The sequence below is a fragment of the Mytilus galloprovincialis genome, chromosome 8 (assembly GCF_965363235.1).
Source record: "Mytilus galloprovincialis chromosome 8, xbMytGall1.hap1.1, whole genome shotgun sequence".
NCBI lineage: Eukaryota > Metazoa > Mollusca > Bivalvia > Mytilida > Mytilidae > Mytilus > Mytilus galloprovincialis.
Genome location: NC_134845.1, coordinates 23,580,143 through 23,590,060, shown reverse-complemented (window position 1 = coordinate 23,590,060; position 9,918 = coordinate 23,580,143).

Sequence of the window (9,918 nt, the reverse complement as noted above, 5' to 3'; positions counted from 1 at the left end):
ATGGTCTTAATATATTTCTCTTTCAACAAAACTTTCATTTCTGCAAATTTGTTAGTTAGTTAAGGTGAACAATGACATCAAATGCACTTTTTTTTGTCCGAGTAGGCCTACTTTCACATACGTTCTAAATTTGAGGGAGTAATTGGTGGTATGACACCATAACGCATGCGAAATTTCCGTAGTTAATATTTTTTAATATATCAGTCATTTCAAAAAAATGTACATTTTTCGGTTATTGTCTATTGTCTGTTTTATTTGTAAGTTTGACATATTTTTTCAATTTAACATAAGAGTTTACATATTGTGCAAGATAGTACATGCAAATATTAGTGTGCTAAAAGTTTCATATTTTTTTTATATTCGTTGAAGTATGAAAATTCGCCAATTTCCATGCGTTCATTTTTGATAAATAACATTTGCATTCAAATTATCTGTACATAAAACTGCATTTAAAGGTAAACAGAATGATTTTTTTTCATTTAGTGACATCATAATTAAAAATAAATAACTTTCCATGTTTCAAATCATGACAACTTTTATTCCACAGTCACTGGAATGTCTGTTCATCAATATTTGTCCTACCTGTTACTATTTATTTGTTTACGGAATAAAACTAGTTTCTCCCTCCAATAACGGCGGTTTTTTATGGTGACGTCGTAGGCGTGGATACAGGACGTAACGAGATGGTGAATCTTTTTATGTGGAGAGATTTTGGTCATCAGAATCAAAAGATCGGTAGGTATTGATGTATGCGTACCTTTTTATAATGTCTTTAATGTTACCAGTTGATAGATAATTTTTAATTGCATAAGACTAATGAAACGTTTGTTACCGTAACTTAGGCATGGGCCGGAAGTATAAAAACACTACATCAATTATTAGGGAGCGACTATTTTAAAACCAATTTAAGTTATGTACTAATTTTTCCATCCTGTTACTGTCCTTCCTGTTACAAAGACAGTGGTAACAGGAGGGACAAAAATGGTAACAGGATAGACATACTTTGTAAGAAAACTCAAAATGCCTCTTACATTATCGCAAATAAATTGTTACACATATTTATTACCGTACGGTATATTAATTCATAAAATGTACATTTGTATTGCGGTATTTCTAGAACAAGTCAAGCGCTACCTTGACTGGTAACAGGATGGACAAAATTATTAATTGTGCAACTATTATTTAGAATTCAGTTGCCGATATTACTGTACAGCTATTATTCAAGCGTGTCATATAGAATATGCATTGTTTCTTTTCAATACTCTTTGAATGCTTTACCCTATGCGATTTGTACTTAAATGTTTTCTTTAGTACCTGAACCTAATTTGGTTCATTTTGTTCCTTCATGTGTTATTTTGTTCTGCTTGGGTTGTAAAACTATCATCATAGTTTGCCAACTTTTGTACTGGTTTCTTAGAGACATGATACTTTCTCGTTACAGGCAAATAGAGATACAGACTTTGCGAGACGACAGCAACACTTATGACACAAAAGAATGTCTTTTATTCCAAAAAAAAGGGGGGTGAACAACATATAGATGTGGGTATATTATACCTCCGGTTGTGGTTTGAACTCCCCTGCCCTATTCTTAAAATAACAATGTGAAAATCCCTTCTCCGTCACATATATATTTCACAGCTACCACTATCATACTTAAATGAGATGATATTAGGAGATACAAATATTAGAACACCAATTTTAGTCTACAGTAGGTGCACATCATGAACGTATGGGGTCGACCCATTAATTGATATAAGAATTTCTACCCATTGATTTATTGCCTTCTTAAAGTTGTAGGTCATTGATATATTTGCCATTCCAAATTAAATACGCACACCAGCGGCAAATCTGTGTGTATTATTCATTTTTATAATTTTTATAATGACATACCCCCCCCTCCCTTTTTTTTTTTGACGCCTCCGTGCTTTTCTTTGCCAAAATCATTGAAAGACGCTGCTACAACTTCCAGAATATTGGCTATCATTCCGAATCCAAATAAAATCATAACCTCTTCGTGAACTTATGGAGATGATCCAAAAATCCAAGAATGACAAGCCTTCAGTGTTAAAATGTGTCAGAAACTAGATACATGTATATCAGAATCATTGACAATAAGAAAAAAATAATTTGAATTTTCGTTGTTGTATTGTTGTGTTCTTTAAATTGTCCTCGTGTTTTTAAACATATGAAATTAGTTTTGCTTTTTACGCCTACATCTTCAACCTTCTCTAAGACGGTACGATGGGTGGTTGTTCTGGTGATTGGTTAGCCTCCAGTGGACACTTAACGGCATATTCAGGAAGATAATATGATAAATAAATAAGAACCAACATGCTGAACTTGGTCTTAAAAGCGGTAGTTCACAGAAAGGCATGTCATCTTATGTACTGATTTTTATGACTTGCGGCAACCAAATCTTACTTCATACTTAGCGAAAAAAACAAAAAACATCAATATCAATTTTGTTTTTGTTTTGTTTTGTTTGTTTGACCCGGACAGGGTTGATACACGTATTAATGGTTCGTGTATAATGTTTAGACACTTATATCTCCCGTTCGTATCCCTATGAAATTCAAAATCCAGTTTTTTGTTATTGATTTTCGTGACCCAAATTATGTTTTGTCTCTACTGTTACCACTTTGTCCTCCCTGTTACTGCCTTTGTTCGTTCCTGTTACCCCCAAAAATGTGTAAAATAATTTTTACAATCAACATAACTGATCTATTGACTCAGTTTCCAGTTAGTATAATTGAAAAGGGACATAATAGTGAATTTTCAATGCCACTGTCTCCACAATATTTTTTTAAGAGTGTTTGAAAAATAAAAAATGTGATGATTTTCCTGAACGTACCGACTATCTGCAGATTTTTTTTGGGTAATCTACATAAATGATAAATGTAAATGTGATTTCAAATGAACACTGCTATGCAAATGTGAGCCACACTTTTCGTTGGATATTTTCTTTTCTATTATCACTTTGGCTATCAGTTAAAAAAAGTAACAGGATGGACAAAATCTGACACAAGCTGGCACACAATTTTAAAATAAAATTTTCTCAGGTGTTGGTAAGATTGCATATTTTGAAAAAATATTAACAAATCAATATGCTATTGGTTTTTTAAGTTAATTTGCATTTATTTTAACTTTTTTTTTGGAAAAGTTCAGATTCCGACTTTGTACTTTATTTTGAAATGACTGATATATATATATGTGACATATTTAAGTTGATGAATCATATGTATTTACAAACATAGAAAACAAATTAAAGCTTTCAAGATCTTATTTCGACAACAAGAAATGCTTAAAAATAGTAATGCTTGTGAAGAAAAAACATAGAACTTGATGAGTCCATACCCTCACTTGTTTCCAAGCTGACTGTAACTAGAGACATATACTATTATACAATTGTATTATAGGTATCTGCTGTAACTCATGACTTAGTACAGTTTTATGATCTTTTATGGGGTTTTAGCATTTCTCAAAAACATCAAAATTGAAAAAATACCAGCGTTTTGATTGGTGATAATTTGTATAACGATCAAGATTATTATTTAGTTCGACTACCACATCATGTGTAAAAATATAAAGAATCATTTGACATCTGATCACATCTGATGAAGGAGATATATATATATATATATATATATATATATATATATATATATATATATATATAAGTACGTCTGAGTCAGTGACAACTCAACAACAGATGTATCCATCGGATCGCCATCAATGATGGTGATAAAGCAAATTTACAGATCTAACATTGTTGGGTTGATGTATATATATACAACTCGTCTAAACATCAACCCAACAATGTTAGATCTGTAAATTTGCTTTCGCAAATTTTAGGTTCTTCCCTCGCCGGGATTCGAACACATGCTACTGTGATATCGTGACACCAAATCGCCTGCACTGCAGCCGTCCCGCTAGACCACACGACCACCTGGGCTCTACAAAAAAAGAGCTTTCGTTGGCCGTGTGTTACCTTAATTTCCTCGTCAGTTTTAATCTAGCGGCGTACTACAGTACATGATATATAAGGCATGAAGATGTTATTGTTACAGATCAGCTAAATTATCTATAGTAAAGGATCCTACAAATTAATGTAATATACAGTCACAGAAAATAATTATATTTATAAGTACGTCTGAGTCAGTGACAACTCTACAACAGATGTATCCATCGGATCGCCATCAATGATATATATATATATAGTTATCCCAAATTGGACACAGAAGTTAACTAATATATAACAAATATTATAGGATTAAACACACTTTTCAGTCTAGAGGTTATTCAGTGATGTGTAAACCGGGACGATAAACTCACAAAATGAATAAAAGTCCAAAGGGCTCTTACTCACAAACTTAAAAGTCCTTAAACTTGTATATGTGCTTGAATTTGCCTGAATCATAAACTAAAACAAAGAATAGCATGATAGCAAGGTGGCATTTTTATCGGTCTGTGCTAATTAACAATCTGCTTAAGTGGGCAACAGTGCAACAAAAACAGACTCTTAGCGGGTGCATTTTTTTCTAACCAAAATTTTGTAAACGTTGTGTGCCGTTTGCTATCGTTTGCTATCGTTTGCTATGAATGAATGAATGAATGAATGAATGAATGAATGAATGAATGAATGAATGAATGAATGAATGAATGAATGAATGAATGAATGAATGAATGAATGAATGAAGGAATGAATGAAGGAAGGAATGAATGAATGAAGGAATGAATGAAGGAAGGAATGAATGAAGGAAGGAATGAATGAAGGAAGGAAGGAAGGAAGGAAGGAAGGAAGGAAGGAAGGAAGGAAGGAAGGAAGGAAGGAAGGAAGGAAGGAAGGAAGGAAGGAAGGAAGGAAGGAAGGAAGGAAGGAAGGAAGGAAGGAAGGAAGGAAGGAAGGAAGGAAGGAAGGAAGGAAGGAAGGAAGGAAGGAAGGAAGGAATGAAGGAAGGAATGAAGGAAGGAAGGAATGAATGAATGAATGAATGAATGAATGAATGAATGAATGAATGAATGAATGAATGAATGAATGAATGAATGAATGAATGAATGAATGAATGAATGAATGAATGAATGAATGAATGAATGAATGAATGAATGAATGAATGAATGAATGAATGAATGAATGAATGAATGAATGAATGAATGAATGAATGAATGAATGAATGAATGAATGAATGAATGAATGAATGAATGAATGAATGAATGAATGAATGAATGAATGAATGAATGAATGAATGAATGAATGAATGAATGAATGAATGAATGAATGAATGAATGAATGAATGAATGAATGAATGAATGAATGAATGAATGAATGAATGAATGAATGAATGAATGATCAAAACATGTGCGCGCTTTTGGCACGCCGTTTTTATATTTCTTCAAATTTGAAGATATCTTATTTATTTAACAAGATATCTTATTAAGTATTAAGATATCTTTAATTTTTATAAGATATCTTATTTAATTTGAAAGTAAATAAGATATCTCTATTAGTTTATAAGATATCTCTATTAGTTTATAAGATATCTCTATAAGTTAATAAGATATCTCTATTAATTAATAAGATATCTTATAAAGTATATAAGATATCTTACTTCTTTATAAAGATATCTTTTAAATACATACTTTATAAGATATCTTATTAACTAATAGAGATATCTTATAAACTAATAGAGATATCTTATTAATTAATAGAGATATCTTATAAACTAATAGAGATATCTTTATAACCAATTAAATAAGATATCTTTATAAGTTAATAAGATATCTCTAAAAGTTTATAAGATATCTCTATTAGTTTATAAGATATCTCTATAAGTTAATAAGATATCTCTATAAGTTAATAAGATATCTCTAAAAGTTTATAAGATATCTCTATTAGTTTATAAGATATCTCTATTAGTTTATAAGATATCTCTATAAGTTAATAAGATATCTCTATTAATTAATAAGATATCTCTATTAATTAATAAGATATCTTATAAAGTATATAAGATATCTTACTTCTTTATAAAGATATCTTTTAAATACATACTTTATAAGATATCTTATTAATTAATAGAGATATCTTATAAACTAATAGAGATATCTTATTAACTTAGGGAGATATCTTATTAAGTAAATAAGATATCTCTATTATACACTATATAAAAGATATCTTATATAGTTAATAAGATATCTTATAAATCAATAGAGATATCTTATATTTTAAATAAGATATCTTTATAAACATTTTAATAAGATATCTTATTTAATATATAAGATATCTTATTTAATAAATCAGATATCTCAATTAATATATAAGATATCTCTAAAAGTTTATAAGATATCTCAATTAGTTTATAAGATATCTTATTTAACTAAATAAGATATCTCGAAATTGAATAAATATAATAACGGCGTGCCATACGCGCTTAGCCGTTTGTATCGTTTGTGTCAGAAAGCGGCAATGCACCCTTAATTGTGCTAGATTCTTACTATTCTTTTTATTTATCCTATAATAATGTAATATAAAAGAAATATGAATCCAATTACAATTTGACTTTGATGTATGCCTCATGCATGTGAACCCAAGATCGAACAATAACATTGTTTATCATGCCTTCTACGTTTTACACCATACATCTATTTTGAGCCTGACGGTAATATATAATTACAAAGTGCACAATCAAAATTGCATTTTAAAGTATCTTAAACTTAGAAGGTATAATTGTGGATATTGATTTGACTGAGTAAGCAGTGTTTACTTTTACCTATTTCACTTCAAAATTTAAATGATGAATAAATTGGTCTGTAATTGAATATTAAAAAGGAATTCTTAATGCACCTTACATTTTAACATGATAAAATACACGTCAGACAATACCAATCTAATGTTTGATTGTTTTATATGCATTGTCTGGACTTTATTTGCTAGTTGATCAGGCTATATAACTTAAAAATTATAGCGAGAATCTATCTATCAATCTTAAACTACAATCGTTCTCGAAAATATGTTTTGTAGTGATTCTTTGAAATGAGTATGATAAGTGAAAAAATATACCGATCTCAAATTTAATTCGGAAAGTTCCTAATCGAATTGCAAATACAAAAGCTTTTTAAGCACATCAAACGAATAGCTGACTACTGTCATATTCCTGACTTTGTACCGACATTTCCTTATGTAGAAAAACCTGGAAAACAAATGAACCAAAAATAAAAGCAAAAACAAAAACACAACAAACAAAAATACACACAAGACTAACAAAGACTTAGCTTATTGGAAATACACTAATTTGATGCATTATATTTTTGTTCAATAATATATAAAAGTAAGAAGATGTGGTAATATTGCTAAACCTGATTGAAAAACCAACTACTCTCAACCAGAGACCAGTAGAGGTTAAAACTATTATAGGTCATCGTACGACCTTCAACAATAAGCAAAGCCCGTTGAGCAACCTAATCGGTTAGACATATAAACCCCCTTAATAACAAATGTAAACAATTCAAAAGAGACTGATTTATCGTCGCTGGGCTTCTAAAATGTCGTATATGACTTTTTTGGCTAAAAATACTTTTTGACACCAATGGTCTGGGGGGAGGAAATCTTTGGTATCACAAAATAGCATACAGTTAGACCAATCAAAATGTGTGAAATAAGAAATATTACAAAATTGCCAATGTCAGTTGTTTGTAAAGTTTGCTTCCAAAATGTTGTATGAAAACTTGAAAATCGTTGTAGAATGGCTTTGGGAAAAAATAATTGTACATTTCTTTATTTCTGTGAAAATAATTTAAGTTCTTGGATAATCCAGAAATGTCAACGTTTTTATTTCACTGCTGTTTACAAAAATGTTCAAGTTCACATACGGCATTTTGGAAGCATGCATTTTGCCAAAATTTTCAAAGCCTGTTTGTGAGAATTTTTTTTCTTGAAAAATTTGTAATTTACAACATTTTAGAAGCCCAGCGACGTTATGTACAATACAAGAAATAATAAAAAAAAAAAAGTAATATACAACCACCGAATTGCTGGCTCCTGACAAACTGTGTAAGACTACTGTCTAGTATTTGGTTTTCCAGAGGGAATTGTATGTGCGATTCATTTAAAGTACTGCTTAGTTCACAGTTTATTGTTAAATAACATTAAGACCCATTGACACACCTCTTGATTAATTTATTTGTACAGTACCTGCAGATCGGTAGACGGCATATTATATGTAAACAATCCATATTTGTTTAAAATAAACAAATTGAAAAATAAACCTACAAGATTTCCCTACTAAAGTGATCGTTAATTGTCTTTGTTCAACCTTAATATTTAAATTTTCAATGGTAATCTTTATACTAATTTTCATGTCAAACTAGACGACATTTTTCGTACTACTGAACTCCTTTTCTTGAAGGCGATAATTCGTTTTTCCTAAGTATTGCATACATATAATATAAAAAATAAAATTGAGAAAGGAAATGAGGAATGTGTCAAAGCGACAACAATCCGAACATAGAGTAGACAACAGTCGAAGGCCACCAATGGGTCTTAAATGTAGCGAGAAACTCCCGCACCCGGAGTCGTCCTTCAGCTGGCCCCTTAAAAATATGTATACTAGTACAGTGTTAATGGACGTCATACTAAACTCCGAATTATACACAAGAAACTAAAATTAAAAATCATACAAGACTAACAAAGGCCAAAGGATCCTGACTTGGGACAGGCGCAAAATTGTGGCGGGGTTGAACATGTTTATGAGATCTCAACCCTCCCCCTATAACTCTATTCAATGAAGAAAAGTAAACGCATAACAATACACACATTAAAATTCAGTTCAAGAGAAGTCCGAGTCCGATGTCAGAAGATGTAACAAAAGAAAATAAATAAAATGACAATAATACATAAATTGCAACAGACTACTAGCAGTTAACTGACATTCCAGCTCCAGGCTTCTATTAAACTGATTGAAAGATTACGTCTTCATCATATGAATATCAGGCACAATCCCTCCCTTTAGGGGTTTAGTATAATGCTATCATAAAATATATGAAAAAAACATAACCCGTGTCATGCACACAACTGTCTTTTTTTTTTTTTTTAAATAAATGTGTTTAGTTCAAATGCAAAGACCCTACAAGGGAATCAATATTAAAGCCAAAATATGCAATCTTTAATGACCTGACAACAGTATCGTAAATATATCCTTTCTTAATAAGTCTATTTAAAGGTTTAGTAAGCTTTTGAGGTGAATACTGACATTTTTGTGTTTTGTAAAGAATATTACCATAAAAGATTCGATGTGAAATACCTGAACGTATAAGTTGTCTGCTTGTTGAGTTATATTTACGAATTATTTCCTTATACTGATGATAAAATTTAGTAAATGTTTTGACTAGTTTGTGATATCGAAAACCCTGGTGTAATAATTTTTCAGTAATACATAAATTTCTCTCGCTAAAATCTTATACGTTGTTACATACACGAGCGAATCGTACAAGTTGAGATATATAAACACCATAAGATGGTGACAAGGGAACGTCACCACCTAAAAATGGATAATTAACAATAGGAAATGAAAAATCATCTCTTTTATCACAAATTTTTGTATTAAGCTTCCCGTTAATGACATAGATATCAAGATCGAGGAAAGGGTAGTGGTCATTGTTAGTATTAGCTTTATTTAAAGTAAGTTCAACAGGATAGATTTCTTTAGTATACATACTGAAGTCGTCATTATTGAGAGCCAATATATCATCCAAATATCTAAAAGTATTGTTAATGTTTTGTATCAAATGTTGCTTCGATGGGTCTTTGCTAATTTTAGTACATTTCTCAAATGAATCGAATATACAATGACGTCTCAGATTAAAAATGCACGTATGTTTTGGACAATGGCAAAAGCTTTTACTGAATACTAGTACAAATCGGCGTTT